The sequence below is a fragment of the Colias croceus genome, chromosome 25, assembly GCF_905220415.1.
Source record: "Colias croceus chromosome 25, ilColCroc2.1".
Taxonomy (NCBI): domain Eukaryota; kingdom Metazoa; phylum Arthropoda; class Insecta; order Lepidoptera; family Pieridae; genus Colias; species Colias croceus.
Window position 1 is genome coordinate 4,797,092 of NC_059561.1, and position 15,849 is coordinate 4,812,940.

General features: G+C 31.6%; 1 protein-coding gene across 2 annotated transcripts in view; it reads right to left on the reverse strand.

Annotated features, from left to right (window-relative positions):
* Window positions 1-13,035, reverse strand: part of LOC123703244 (zwei Ig domain protein zig-8-like) — a 137,310-nt gene extending 124,275 nt beyond the window's left edge. For both annotated transcript variants that reach the window (XM_045651185.1, XM_045651184.1), the window contains exon 1: window positions 12,836-13,035. The gene's annotated coding sequence lies outside the window, so the exon portion shown is untranslated. The remainder of the gene's footprint in view (window positions 1-12,835) is intronic.
* Window positions 13,036-15,849: the final 2,814 nt, after the last annotated feature.

Below are 15,849 nucleotides of genomic sequence, written 5' to 3' on the forward strand. Positions count from 1 at the left end.
GGATATCATTAATTACTTTAATGCTAACAGGTTTGGAGGTGTTGAATTTGGTTTTAGCAAAGTATCTAAAGATACAGTCTTGCAGTTGTTTAAGGGGCTCAAATCCAACGCTGTTGGCATCGATGGCTTATCTTTGGATATGCTGCAGATTGTAATGTCAGATGTACTACCCGTTGTTACTCATATTATCAACTTTTCACTAGACTCGTGCACTTTTCCGTCTTTGTGGCAGCGGGCAATTGTGAGACCGCTTCAGAAAAACAATAACCCTACTGATTTCAAAGATCTTCGACCTGTTAGTATTCTGCCATGTCTCTCAAAGATCTTAGAGAAAGTTGTGTATAGCCAGATGATTAAATATTTAGAAGCAAATAATATTTTGCCAGTATTTCAGTCCGGTTTCCGTAAGCATCGAGGCACAGGAACTGCCTTAATTGATGTACTGGATAATGTACTTTCCGATCAGGACACAGGAATGGTTACCATTTTGGTTCTATTGGATTACTCTCGCGCTTTCGACACAATAAATATACCTTTGCTTTTAGCAAAGCTGTCCTACTATGGTTTCAATGAGAAAGCTGTGGAATGGTTCAGGAGCTACTTGAGTGATCGCAGCCAACTGGTCGCGGTGGCCCAGGATGATGGAACTACGTCCTATTCTAACGTGAGGTCAGTTGGGAGGGGGGTGCCGCAAGGGTCAATTCTAGGACCGTTACTATTTATTCTATATGCCGGAGATATAGGGGACTGTATAAAAAACTGCAGATACCATATGTATGCGGATGACATACAGCTCTACATATCATTTCCACCCAACGAAATACAGACAGCTTTGAAAAATCTAGAGGCCGATTTGGATAGGATAGTGAAATGGTCTGAAAATAATACATTGATTCTCAATCCAGACAAGACCAAATATCTTATTATGGGAACAAAAAAACAAATTGAGAAGCTTGAAAAACAGCAAAACATAGAAGTGTCAATTAAGGGTACGGTCCTGCAACGTGTTAATGAAGCCCGCAATCTAGGAATTATATTTGACGAAGGTTTGAGGTTTGAAAAGCATGTGAACAAAACAATTTCAAATTGTTTTTATCGTCTTAAGGTCCTATATCGTCTGAAGCGTTATATAAATTCTGAAGTAAAGGTCAGATTATGTGAAGCATTAATTCTCTCAAAATTTGATTATGGAGATACTGTATACGGTCCTCGTTTACTTAAAAGAACTAAGAATGCTATTCAGCGGGTTCAAAATGCATGTGCTCGATTTTGCTGGAACATACCTTCTAGGCATCATATATCACCTTATCTTAATAAAGCCAAAATATTAAACATGGAAAATCGACGGCACATGCATTTTGCCACCTTACTATTTGGGATAGTAAAGTCTACTAAACCTGAGTATCTCCATGATAAAATAATTTGGGGGCGTAATATAAACAGCAGATATAATACTAGGGCAACTCCGTACATAATGTATTTTCAAAAATTTCATACAAACGCATTCAGAGGCAGTTTTAAGTACAATGCAACTAAATGTTGGAACAACCTGCCTCCGCCTTATCGCAACATTCAATCTGTGACTAATTTTAAAAATAAATATAAAAATTATCTAATCGTAAGGCAGGTAGGCCAGCTTTAGTTGCATGGTAACTAAATATGTTTCGCATTGTTTGATCTCCTTACAACCTAGTCAATATATATGTAGTAAAGTTACTATAATTCTATAATATACAAATTATAATGTAATTATGTATATTGTATATTTATGTAATATGTTTTCTTTTTTTAAATATATTAATTATTTATGTATACCTTTTGCTTTCTCAAAACTATATACTTAAATATATTATGTAAAAAATTTACACTGTGCCTTTGACTGTCGAGGAGGGCCCACTGAAAACCGGTGCTGCGATGCCTCTGCATCACAGAATATCACCGAGTGGTTTCCTTTTTTAATGTTTGATGCTGCACAGACCCTATGTGTTTAGGTTTAATTATTAGTATTTAATATAATTTTCTGTTTTCTTCGCATCCAAACTTTATTGTATCTTACTATTCTCAATTTTTTTTCCTGTGTGGCAAGACATTAAAATAAATGTATTTTCTTTCTTTCTTTCTTTCTTTCTTTCAGTTAATTTATTTTCGTTCCATTTTGACATTAACCTCTAATAAATATTATTTATTTTATCGCTTTTGTTTCAAATTGCGCGGCACTAATACAAATACGTAAATATTCCATCGTTATACAAAAGGAGGTTTAATATTCACTCGATTTTTCAATTAAGGAATATTAATATGTACATGCTTACTAATTAATGACGTCTTTCTTTATTTTCATGTTTTATGAAGTGCAAGCTCTAAGCGCGTTGAGAGTAAAATTTCAAGGTTGGTATCTTTGAATCTTGTCAAAGAAGTTTCACTTCTGACACGTGTGCTCGGCACACGCGCTCTTTTTTATATAATATGACTAAGTATATTTTGTTCCATCGTTTTGTTTATGATTCTACGTGTGTATATTTAATGCAAAGACTAACTTCCAGACATTATAATTCCTTCGTAAACATGTATGTTTACATGCAAATATATACAGTCTCCTTCATTTTGTATACCGTGTACTAAATTCAAAACACGGAAAATTTATTCAGGGTTATATTTTCTTTAGTTATTCCTTGAATATACATTTTAAAATATTATGATATCATCTTCTTATATTTTATTTTTTACTAGCTTTCCGACTGCGGCTTCGATAGAACAGATATATTATCAATATTCTTGAAAGACCTATTATAAAAAGAAAATTTCTACAAAATAATATTGCATAGATAATTTTTTTGATGAAGCAAATGAAATTGATATTGAGATTAAACATTTATTTTTAAACTAGCTTCCGCCCACGACTTTGTACGTGCATCCCCGTTTTTCCCCGTTCCCGCGAGAATTTCGGGAAATCCTTTCTTAGGGGACGCCTACGTTATGACATCTACCTGCATGCCAAATTTCAGCCCGATACGTCCAGTGGTTTGGGCTGTGCGTTGATAGATCACTATATCAGTCACCTTTGAGTTTTATATATATATATTATAGATATTAACTTTTTTCAATAAAGTACAAATAGTTTTAATTTGCATAAGCTGTTAGATAGTAAATAATTATGAATAAAATTCTGATTATTCATCGGATTCTATCAAAAGCTTTGATTTAAATCTTATTCAGAAATTTGTTTATTCATTAATTGCGGTTCGGTTTATTTAATTACGTAGGAATTAAAATATTCGTTATAAAATGAGCTAAAATATTTTTTCAATACATAGTAAATTTTGATTGGGACTTTGCTTGCACGGACTTTTATAGCTATGTAAAATAATACAAATGTTTAATCAATCTAGATAATCCTGGTTATTTTCTGTGATCAACAAGTTCACTCATAACAGCAATACATAGCAGTGTATTCAAGCCCTCATTCGAAAATATTTTATTTATTTGATGATTAGGTACATTAAGTTTATTACATTCAAATGCTTTCTAAATATAAATTTTTAAAGAATAGAAATAATCGATCACGAGGCACAGCGAAATACGTAGATTCGAATCCTAAACTATCTACTAATAATCGAAATCGATCGATCGAAAGCTTCTAAAATATAATTTTCGAAAATTTTATTACGAAAAAAAAGAGTGTGTGTACTTATGTACACGCGTTAGAAGTTATACTTCTTTGGTGTTTGGAAAAAAATACTAGAATATACAACTTGAACATAGTTATCACATGGTTATCACTTTTCATACCACCTAGAACTAACTTCATGCTGTTAAATTTAGGTGGCGGTGTGCGCGCGCTTCGTAAAATTTCACTCCCATCATTATTCTCCACCAATAATGGATAAATTTTTTCATCAAGACGAATTAAGTATCTCTAGTACAAAATTTCAGATAGCTTCTGAACAATAAGCGGGTGACTAGTAACACTTCACAAACAATTGTTACGCCCGTATCTTTGTCGTGTGATACAGACAATTTTAGTGTGGAGCGATTGTTCATTTTCAACTTAATCACCCTGGTCATAAGGTTCAGTTTGGAGACAAAAGTTTTACGTAAGTACTTAAATAACAATATATTAAACACAGTAATACAAAGTGATATTTTCACTGCAATTATAAATATTACCTAAGTTATTTAGGTAAAAATTGAATGAGTTTATTTTTAACTAAATTTAGGAACCTAAAGTTTTCTAGCTTCAGAAAATCTTATTATAAAATATAAAGCTTCAATTTTAAAACAACGTCTTACTCATCGAAAATAAATCAAACCCGAGCAAGCTTTTAAGAGTCTCGACCTTAAAGGTCTTATATAATCTGAGGGCATAATTAAGACGCATATTTCACGACAAAATCATACTGAAATCTTCATTCAATCTTGTTTCTCAAGAATTATACAATCATGGTTTTATTTTCTCATAGTACTTTTAGATACTATTAAAATAGATATAATTAAAATCCTAATTAGAATAACTAAGTAGGATAAATAAAGTAGTTTTTTGTCCATTATGTAGTTATTGTAACTACTTTAACTTTAATTTACGATTTTCTCGATTAACGTAGAAGTTTCTAAAAATAATGCGTAGTTGATTAAATAGGATTAGTTTTGTTGGTAACAAAAATGCGTTTTAACACAGCTATACACTTCTTGTGTGTATATATTATAATTATTATCTTTACACCTCTTGTGTGTATATAATATTATCTTTGGCTATTTAAAATATTTGGCTAGGTATATATAATAAAATAAAATAAATAAAATAAATTAATATAATAATATGGTAACTACGCAATTCACATATTTTTATAATTGTTTTTCAACTGACTAGTCTAACTTTATTATCAAGCTTATTTTACTAGTCAAATTGACGAGACACCTAACTTTGCCTCCTACAAAAATACTGTGATCGTACCGAAAAAATATATTTATTTCATCTTATTGCGAACCGATAAATTCCCAGTATTTTCATTCATGACAACCTTCAAACTTGTCTAGTGCTTTAAAAAATAAATAATACTCAATGTTTACGTAATGTTGGCGACTGTTCAAGATTCGTTCCCAAAATTAGGGCATTGGTAGGCCGCTATTGATTGTAAATGGGAAACAATGGGTACTATATTGTTCCTAAAATATGGCTTTTATGAATTAGAATTCTTTACTGTTGTGCTAATGGGTTAATGAGGGTAAGTTTACGCTTTGGCTGAGAGTGACTTATCTGTCTATAAGGGGGTAAAGTAAAACATATGGTAGATTTTAATTTTAAGTTAAATAGGTAATTAATTTGTAACATCTTATTGCATAATTTTTATCAAATTCGTAAATGTAGGTACCATGTGCAAAAATTTAATTTTGAAAAATAGGTAGGTACAAGATAACAATTTCCAATATTGTGTTACAGCTTTGAAACGCAAAGTGTCAAATTAAAACTAAAATTTAAATGAGTTCAAAGTAAATAAAAGAATAACAAAATCAAACGAAGAATGTTAGTGTTTTATAGTTGACAATTCCCGTCACGAAAGCTAGGAAAATTAAGCGACCTATTGGCTATTACTGAAATAACTTTGAAAGTCCTTACGTTTTTCACATAATATTGTATTGTAAACGATATAAGAATTCTAGTAAGTAGTTATTTTCTAGTGTTTGATTTTACGCGAGTATTATACATTTAGAAATTAAAGACTTTTAACGGATCTTAAACGCGATTTATTCAGTCTCCCCGTGAGTGTGACCACGCTCGCTGTAAAGTGTTCGAAACGTCGGGAAAATAATATATTGAATAATGCCCGGTTCCTATATTTGAAAAACGATCCGTTTTAGTTACGAATAGTAGTATAATTAACCAAGCGTAAGCGAAAATCGTTCCTATAAAAAACGTCTCGTCAAGCAACTTACCGACGGCTTCCTACTGACGGATGGGAGGGTTACTATTAACGAACGGTAAGCATATTGTATGGAGAAGACAGTTTATCGCGTTCCTATAAATATTTTTAATGTCATTATGCTGTCAAAGTTACTATTCGTATAGCATTTTGTTTACCCGTCGATTTCGGGCGGTTAAATTCTTACTATTTCATTGTTTCCGCTTCAATATCGAAATGTGGAGTTCAGATAGTGATAGAGAAGTGTTTAATATTATATCGAATTTCGGAAGAAGATAGTGGGCGTGAAAGAGTATATATTATAGAGAAGGAGTGGATTTTTTTGCGACCCTGGATTCTCACGAATTTCAATTGAGATTTCGACTTGATAAAGAATCTGTTGAACACTTACTTCTTGAAATTTATCCAGACGTACGAATAAAAGGAGCCAGGTTAGTTTAATGGAGGCATTAATATTATACCAAACACGTCTAACCTATGTAATAACATACCTAATTTATGTTGTCATTTCAGGAATCATGGGGTATCTCCATAACATCAATTACTGTTGACGCTGAGGTTCTATGCTTTAGGCACAATATCAATATCAGTGGCAGACCTATTTCCCTTGGTCACGGCATCACGCGTGAACGGGTGGACCGATTTCGATAATTATTTTTTTATAATGTTCCTTGAAGTACGAGGATGGTTATTATGGAAAGAAAACATAAACATGTACCAAGGGCGAAGCCGGGGCGGACCACTAGTATATATATATGTCTATGTTTGCAATGTAGAAATCAATTTTTTAAACATTGTGTTGTAAATAATAAAAAATAAATAAAAGTACATAATATAATGGAATAAAAGTTTTATTTCTTTATTACAGTTTAATTTTACATAGTAATATGTAACTACATAATATATGCCAAAGAACTGTCCTGTGATTCTTACCCGACAACCCTCCATCGATTATCATCTTCTATATTATATTCCTTAACGCTGTAATAGGCTCTCTGAACTAAATACATTTTTTACATAAGATTTACATTTAGCACTAACAAATTCTTTTTCTACCGTATGTCTAGATATATTGCTTAATAATATACAAAAATTAATTAGTTATTGTGTGTTCAGTATTTCAAGGGCGAAGCCGGGGCGGACCACTAGTATATATATATGTATGTCTATGTTTGCAATGTAGAAATCAATTTTTTAAACATTGTATTGTAAATAATAAAAAATAAATAAAAGTACATAATAAAATGGAATAAAAGTTTTATTTCTTTATTACAGTTTAATTTTATATAATAATATGTAACTACATAATATATGCCAAAGAACTGTCCTGTGATTCTTACACGACAACCCTCCATCGATTATCATCTTCTATATTATATTCCTTAACGCTGTAATAGGCTCTCTGAACTAAATACATTTTTTACATAAGATTTACATTTAGCACTACCTAACAAATTCTTTTTCTACCGTATGTCTAGATATATTGCTTAATAATATACAAAAATTAATTAGTTATTGTGTGTTCAGTATTTCAATTATTGTGTGTTCAGTATTTCAATTATTTCTTCATAATATTTGTCCATCATCCTTATTATGTTTGAATTTTTTGGTTGAAAATAAAAAGTTTTCCTGGTAGGTATTTGACCAATTTTTGCATTAAATGTGTTGGTCAACGAAGTCCAACATTCATCCTTTAATTTATTCGTAGAAGCATTAGTCTCCTTACTGGTTATAATAATTGAGCAATCTCGTCTTTACTCATAGCCTTCTTCGATTTCTGTAACAGAAATATATGTTTGACTTTAAAAGTGTCCGAAGCAAAAAGTAAGCGGCAGACGATTTTAAAGAAGAAATATAAAGGCGTACTTACCGGCGTAATATCCATTTTTAATAAATATATAAACAGTGGTCGTTGTATTGTTATTCTTTAATAATAAAACTTGACAATGAATCATCAATCAACAATGAATGACAATAATTTGACAACTGACAAGCAATGCACGCATGCGCGAGAAAAACGTTCCGTTTTTGCTTTCTGTGTAACGCATTAGGTTGTTTAGAAGGAAAATTATCACGCAGATGTCTACAAATATATAGTTCTTTAGTATTAGTTCTTTATTAATAAGAAACTTTATTCTTAAAGTTTATAATTCGGCTGTATATTTAACTTATTTTGTCCTGAATTTTGTGTTATTTTAATTTCAATTTGGCTTATAACGAAACGCACATCTGTGAGTGAAGAGGGCTCGGTATTTTTATGACCAACGGATGTCCGTCGATAGCACGTCAAGAAATAAAATTGTGGAACGGTATTAACGACTCGTAGTTAGTTCTAGAAAAACGGATAGTAGCTTTGATACTATGACGATCCGTTGAATATAGGAACCGGGCATTAATCGCGTTTAAAATTCGTTAAAAAGTCTTTAACTTCTAAAAGATATAAGAATACTTTTTCAAATTAAAGTGGTAGGTACCTAGGTAATGTTTAAACCTTTTTAGATATTCGAAATAAACAACGTAAAAAATTCTCTCATAATAAAAATGGCAAAAAAGTTCACTGTTTCGCGTAGGTACCTACTAAGTAGGTAACTAACTATTATCTTATCTGTGCTATAAGCTATTACCACAGATATTATACTATGACGTCACATCTCATTACGCCTTACAGTAAGAACAAGTCAATGTGAACATTGGCTTGTACCAAGGCATTATTAATTCGTATCAGCGCACGTTTTAGATTACATTGCTGCAAGTGTACCGCAATTCATCATCTTATGTTTACCAACTAGCTATGTACGTGGAAATTAGCTCGGAGTTAGAAACTGAACAATTACCTTTGTAGCTAGAGAGTAGGTAGAGAATGTGTTCAAGAGGAACATGTAACTTCGGTATAATGATTTGGTGACAAGGAATTTAGTATAACTATGTAACATAAGTACTCTCCTACTAATATTATAAATGCGAAAGTTTGTGAGGATTGATGTATACACATGTGTATATATGTATGTTTGTTACGTGTGTGTATGTTTGTTACTCTTTCACGCAAATACTACTGAACATATTATAGAGGGCAACTTGTATTAACACATACGATAGGTTTTATCCCGAAATCCCACGGGAATGGGAACTATGCGGGTTTTTCTTTGAAAACGCAGGTGAACCGCGGTTCGAAAGCTAGTGGAACAAGTATTTGTGTAGGTATATTTTCTTTGATAAGTTTAAAGAGATTGTGAATGTGTAGGCATATTTTCTTAGGAAAGAACTATAATGGATAATAATTGAATGAAATGAAAGAAGGATAAAATATACAAAGAAATTTAATATGTAATTGATTAATCTCTATATCTAAGTAAGTCTGTTTTTCTATTAATTTTTGTGTTGAGTAGATAGTAAAATACTAAAGAAGGCTGATTAGAAGGTACAAATCGGTTTATATTTACTAAATTTCTAGGTTGAATAAAGTATAGTTTTGTAAAAGTTATCCTTCAGTTTTTTTTTTTTTTTTTTCAATTTGATACCAGAATATTTTCAATTATAGATTACGTACTTTTCTTTATTTAAAAAAAATATCAGCTAAAGTGAAATAAAATTCCAATCACAAATGCCTTGAATGAAAAATATGAAATATGGATTGAAAATTTATTGCTTTTTTTCATTCTATTTTTTGAAGTGGAAATCGGTCTTTCGGTGAATTTCTGGCAGCTTGTAAAAAGCACTTGAAATATCAATTAATCTATATATATATATTGGTCTTCACGTATATTTCAATGATTCTATTGTTATTTTTCGTATTACAATGCTGATTTGTCGAAAGTATTTTTATCACAAAATTAAAAATCGTAAAATTTCGACCTAAATATTGGGAATTATTAATAACTGGCTGAAAATCTTACTTTATTCCAAATACGTATTCCATTTTATTTGTAAATCTAGAAACACCGTTGTGTAATAATTATTGTCATAACATAGTTTCACCATTTACCACCGATTTGGAAAGCAGTTTCTACACTGAAGATCCGACAAGATACTCTATACCACAGAGCTCTATTCTTTCTCTTTTAAAAACATGTCAAATGTATGTGTTTTAAAGTCTATGCTACGCGGCGAAAGCCACAGTAATAGCTAGTTAAACGAAAGCTTAAAATCGTGTGTCATTTACGTGACGCAAAACCACAATTCAATACGTATGCCATTTGATAACACCCCTATAACCAGAGTGTATTTGAAACCTTTGGAAACATTAGTGCACCTGGCAAGCGATTATCAACCTTAAGTACTTCCAAAATCAAGGCACTCGAGGGTGTATTTCCGACCATTAGTGACACGCCCTTTCTAAAGGACCCATTATAACGGCAGTTGACAATTGATTTCAGGAACATTTTGCAAAACGGCCTTTTTCTATTGACGTTCGTAATTATCCTGTTTAAAATAAATAAATAAAAAATAAGAAAATATTTAATAGCAATTATTATAATGTGCCACCAACGCATACCACCTACTGTTATCTTCAAAATATCCTTGGTATAAGTTTTGGTTTGTATTAACTATTATGTTACATATGTATGTACGGAATTTGACGTTTTTTTTTTAATAGATAGAGTTATTCAAGAGGAAGGTTTTAAATTTATTACTTAGATTTTTTTTTTATTCAAGCATCCTTAATTATAGCAAGCATCCAACATTTCACACAAATATTCTGGTTTATTCCTATTTAAAAAGCTTGTTAATTCTTCAACTTTTTGGTATTTAAAAAAATGTTTTCTTTTTTAACGATTTCCTTCATGAATTTGTAAGTATTGTGATATAGACATTTACACATTTAATTAGACAGTGTTCAAATACATTTAAAATAACAATGTAAACGCCAAACTTTTGCCTCTTAGCAACACAGCTTTTAACAAATTATACCTACATAATAGTAAATAGATGCTAATAATAATTACACCGTTTATTATATCAATCAAGCTTAGTGCTTGATTATTATGAAATAAGCAGTAATAAGTACCTACGGAATAAGTCTTCACTTATCTCTATAGAATCGTAATTTTACATGAGATACAAGTATACCTCTGCAATTCGGTTAAGATCGCGATTGACATGCTACGTTCATATTTTATGAAACGATTCGTTTTCCTTGCTGAAAATTGATTCTTGAAAACGAGACCGATCAAAATTTTACATGATCGGATTAAAAAGACGGTAGGTATGTAGGTATGGAAACGAATTTTTTAACGCGTTTTAAACACTTATTAATAAGAAACTTATTATTCTTCATCGATGTGAATTATCCTAACGTTTTGAATACAACAAATAGGTAAATCGCTGTTTTAAATTGTTACAAAGTAACTATCTAAATACCTACTTACTTCTCAACTTTATTCACGTAACTGCGTAACCTATTCCGATTCTGATGTCGCATGTCATATTATGTTAATAGTCTTTCTAGAGAATTATCTAATCCTATTTAGCTATGTACTTGCACTATAATATTGCAAATATTGAATCAAAATATTATGCAACAATATCAATCAATAATCAAAGGCGCTTTTAGGGTTCCGTACTGAAACGGTTAAAACGGGAACCTGTTACTGAGACTTTGCTATCTGCCTGTCAGTCTGGTATGTCAGTCTGTCCGTCAGTCCATCCGTCCGTCTGTTACCAACCTGTATTTCATAAACCAGGATATGCAGACAGTTGAAATATTTAGAGCTGATGTATATAATATTATATTGCCGCTATAACAACAAATATATAAAAAAATCGAGAATAAGCAATGTTTGGCGCAGTGTTAAATTGGATGGGTGAGCAATTTTTTTGCAATATCCCTTTTAGTATATAATATTTATTATTTGTACGGTACTCTAAATGCCACGAGTCCGATTCATACTTATCTGAATTTTCAGTAACTATTACCTATTTGTTCCGATTTAAGTATTTTATGCTATAAAATATACGATAACTTACCCCTTAGAAAAAATCCTAAACTTGTCATAATTTATAAAAACATAATTCTGAGCTAATTGCTGAACCTATTATATTATTACAAAATAACAAAATTATATTGCTTATGTTCCTTTATGTTCATACAAATTTAGAACGAATTCAAAATTTCAGCAACAATTTTTGAATTTAGAATCATATTCCGCCATGCAAAATTACGAACGTCCTTTCGTCCCTTCCTTTACCGTTTCAACCATTTTACATCCTTTAAAGTGTAAAAGTACCGTGACTAATTGCACAGAATGATACAGACATTATGCAAAATTTAATGTAAATACTCCTTTTTATTTCTTTCTTAATTTCGTACGAAATTCGAGCAAATGTGACCTACTTTCAGATTTAAACATTAAGTAAATATATTACGCGCTCACAGATCTTGCCAACAATAAAATAGAAGTAACGTTTCGAGCAAAAATTGCTCTCAGAAAATTTAATGTTACCTACTGCAAAAAATTTCCGTTTTTCAATATGAATTTTTAAGTCGACATAGACTTCAATTTCTTTTTAAAAAAAAATTGACATTCATGAAGAAAAATAACTGTAATTTGCTTATTTTGAAAAAGAAAATAGTAACAAAATGTAATTTATTATTAACAAAGTTTTATTAATAATAATAACTTAATTACGTAATTATTATTGTCTTTAATAAATATGTTCGCAAACATTTTTATAGGTATGTAGGTAAAATTCAATAATCTGTTATCCTCACTATTCGAAATTAAGTATAAGTTACTTTTGTAAGTAATCGTTTTTTATTTGTTTGCGTTAAAATATTTTATTTTTATTTTTAAGGACCAATTTCTTAAGGCTAGTATTAAATCAAACAATATTTCACCAACAATACCCGTCAAAACATTATTAAATAAACATATTATTTTATTTCGAAGGGTACACTGTAAAAAAAACTACCCACTTACCTGATAATCATCCACGTAAAAACTATTTATCGGGCATAAATCACAAACAATCACTCATCCACATCACATACACACTTCAAAAATTAAAACACAAGTCACTAGAACCCTTATCAATGTCCCTTACGCTCACAGAAACTTGTGCGAAGTTATTATTCCGTAAGACGTGTGCAAAATCCATAGACAACGGGACGATCGGTCATCATGAAAATCCAGAGCCAACTGACGGACACAGTAATGCCAGGGTGAAGTTGCGAATGTGTGCGTGCCACGTGTACACACGGGACGTCTATTACGGAAATTATTTATGTGTGCGTGACTTCAGATGCTTGTGTCAGTGATTTTCAGACGGTGTCCTCTCGAAGATTACGAATGTGTGCGTCGGTGTAAGCTGGGAAATGCGCGTATAGCGCGCATGCTCGAACGTGTATGAAAATTAAAATCGTGTTTCGCGCTATTTGAAAAAGCTTAGGCTTTGATTATAGGGATAAGTCAAAACTGTCTCGCGTTTTTGTATTACTTTTTATCCTAAGAAATGTTGTTTTGATTTCATAAATACATTTAATCTGTCGGATTTCTAAGAATTCTAAAAATTCGAAGTTTTCCTTATTTACCTTCAAAGTTACCCATAAAAACGTATATTTTTTTTTTGAAATACGAATCTGATTTGTTAATCGTCGTATCAAATATTTTCTTACGTCTTATCTACGTCTTATCTTTTTGCTTGCATCTTGATTTTTGATGTGAGAAAAATAAACAAAGCCACTTTCTAGTTTTAGTATCATAAATTAATAATATTATGTTAGCTAAGATTTAAATTAAGATTCTGAAATGTTATTGCTTTGTGAAAAGTGAGAGCCCTTTACATTGGTTCTTATTTGCTTTTTTAAATCTGGTATCGAACTTGGCATGAACTTGGCTACCTACTATTCTAAGGCAGGGTCATTATTACAATTATTTGTGACTCTATGTAGCCGTCAGATAAAGTTATACCTACTAACTAAATATAAAAATGAAACCCGTTTCGCGTTAAGTCACGGCATCACGCGTGAACGGGTGGACCGATTTCGATAATTCTTTTTTGGTTATATTCCTTAAAGTACGAGGATGGTTCTTATGTAGAGAAAACGTAAATATGAAGCGAAGCGATCCGCCACGGGCGAAGCCGGGGCGGATCGCTAGTAATAAATAAAATTGAGTTTGTTGGTTTGTTTATCTTTCTTTCACGTCGTATTGGAGCGATTTTATGGCATATTTTTTGTGTCTGGTAGTTTAGAGATTGACATTATCTTCTTTTTACAGGGGTGAAATATCTAATTGCTATGAGAATGGCCTTTAAATACGTGGACGCAGCCGCGGAATCAGCTAGTACATTATAAATATCTATACATAATACTATGTACTGAAAAAAACGTAACAGGTCAAATTCTGTATTTTGAAGATATAAAAAATATAAAGAACTTTATAATCGATACTGAACACAAAACTGTATTTATAAAGAAGATAAAGTTAGGAAGTTTGTGGACTTGTTTCTACGAAGAAAACTACATTATTCCTGAGGGACATAATATTTACTTGTTATGTATGTTTTCCTGTGAAATAACAATTTGTTGCTTTGAATTTAAGACTTTGTATACAATTTAAAGTAACAAGTATTCATATTTTACCCGAAAATTTCCATGGAAATGAGATCATTCACCACCACAGAACTTAATACAGAACTTAACTTTTATTTTATAAAAGTCGATTATATACTATATGTGTTTGTTTGTCTTTCTTTCACGTCGCAACGTAGCTATTGTATCGCTATGCCCCGCGGTTTTACCCGCAGTGCTCCGCTCCTGTTGGTCTTAGCGTGATGATATTATAATATTATTGTCTAGGTATAGCCTTCCTCGATAAATGCGCTATCTACCGCCGGAAGAATTTTTGAAATCGTACCAGTAGTTCCTCAGATTAGCGCGCTCATACAAACAAACAAGCGATTCAGCTTTTTAATATTATGAGTATAGATGAGCTAGCTAAATCAAAATGCACGAATATATCGCAGTAATTCTGTAAATAAGCATTATTTCTAAATGATAGACTGTCTGCTGAAGCGTTCATGTGCGAATCCAAAAATGTACAAAAATCGATGAGAGTCGAACTTACAGCTGACCGATTTTATTTAAATTGGTTTGTGTTGAAGGCATATTGAAACATTGTGGGTTGACTGTGAATAAAATTCTTCTTGTAATGGCTGAACTGCCACCACTAGAGATCACGTTATATTATACAAATAGCTTTCCGCCCGCGGCTTCGCCCGCGTTTTCAAAGAAAAACCCGCATGGTTCCTGTGGGATCAACCTATCCTATGTGTTAATTCAAGTTACCCTCTATATGTGTGCTTAATTTTATTTGTAATCGGTTCAGTAGTATTTGCGCGAAAGAGTAACAAACATACACGCATCCTCACAAAGGATAGAATAGGATAGGATTGTTAATTATAAATTTTTGATAAGAAGACAAATCATTCCAGATATTATAAACTAGCTGTGCCCCGCGGTTTTACCTGCAGTGCTCCGCTCCGGTCATCCGTCATGATATAATTATACGAACAAACAAACAAATGCTTCAGCTTTATAATATTAAGTTATTTTGTTTCTACCCACGAGTGTTGTTTCCTGCGATCATTGGATAAAGGATGTACTTGGATGTTGCGAAATATTTTTGTTGGTTCTGTAAATGAATGTATGTAATAATGTTGTATTGTTGTTTGTCAATATTATCGTATCTTTATTTTGTATGTCGGCGGCGCTGGCGCGCGGTAAATCTCTAAAGAGATTATGTTTGCGCCATTTAAGTTATAATGAATTGTATTATTGTATTGTATAAATAAATAAAATAAATAAAGTATTGATTTGCCAGAATGGAAATAATATATCTATTGCATCGTTCTAATTCATTGCATATCACATTCATAAGCGAAAAATCAAAATGCTTACTTTTAAGAAGTTACCTTCAAACTTCAGTGTCCT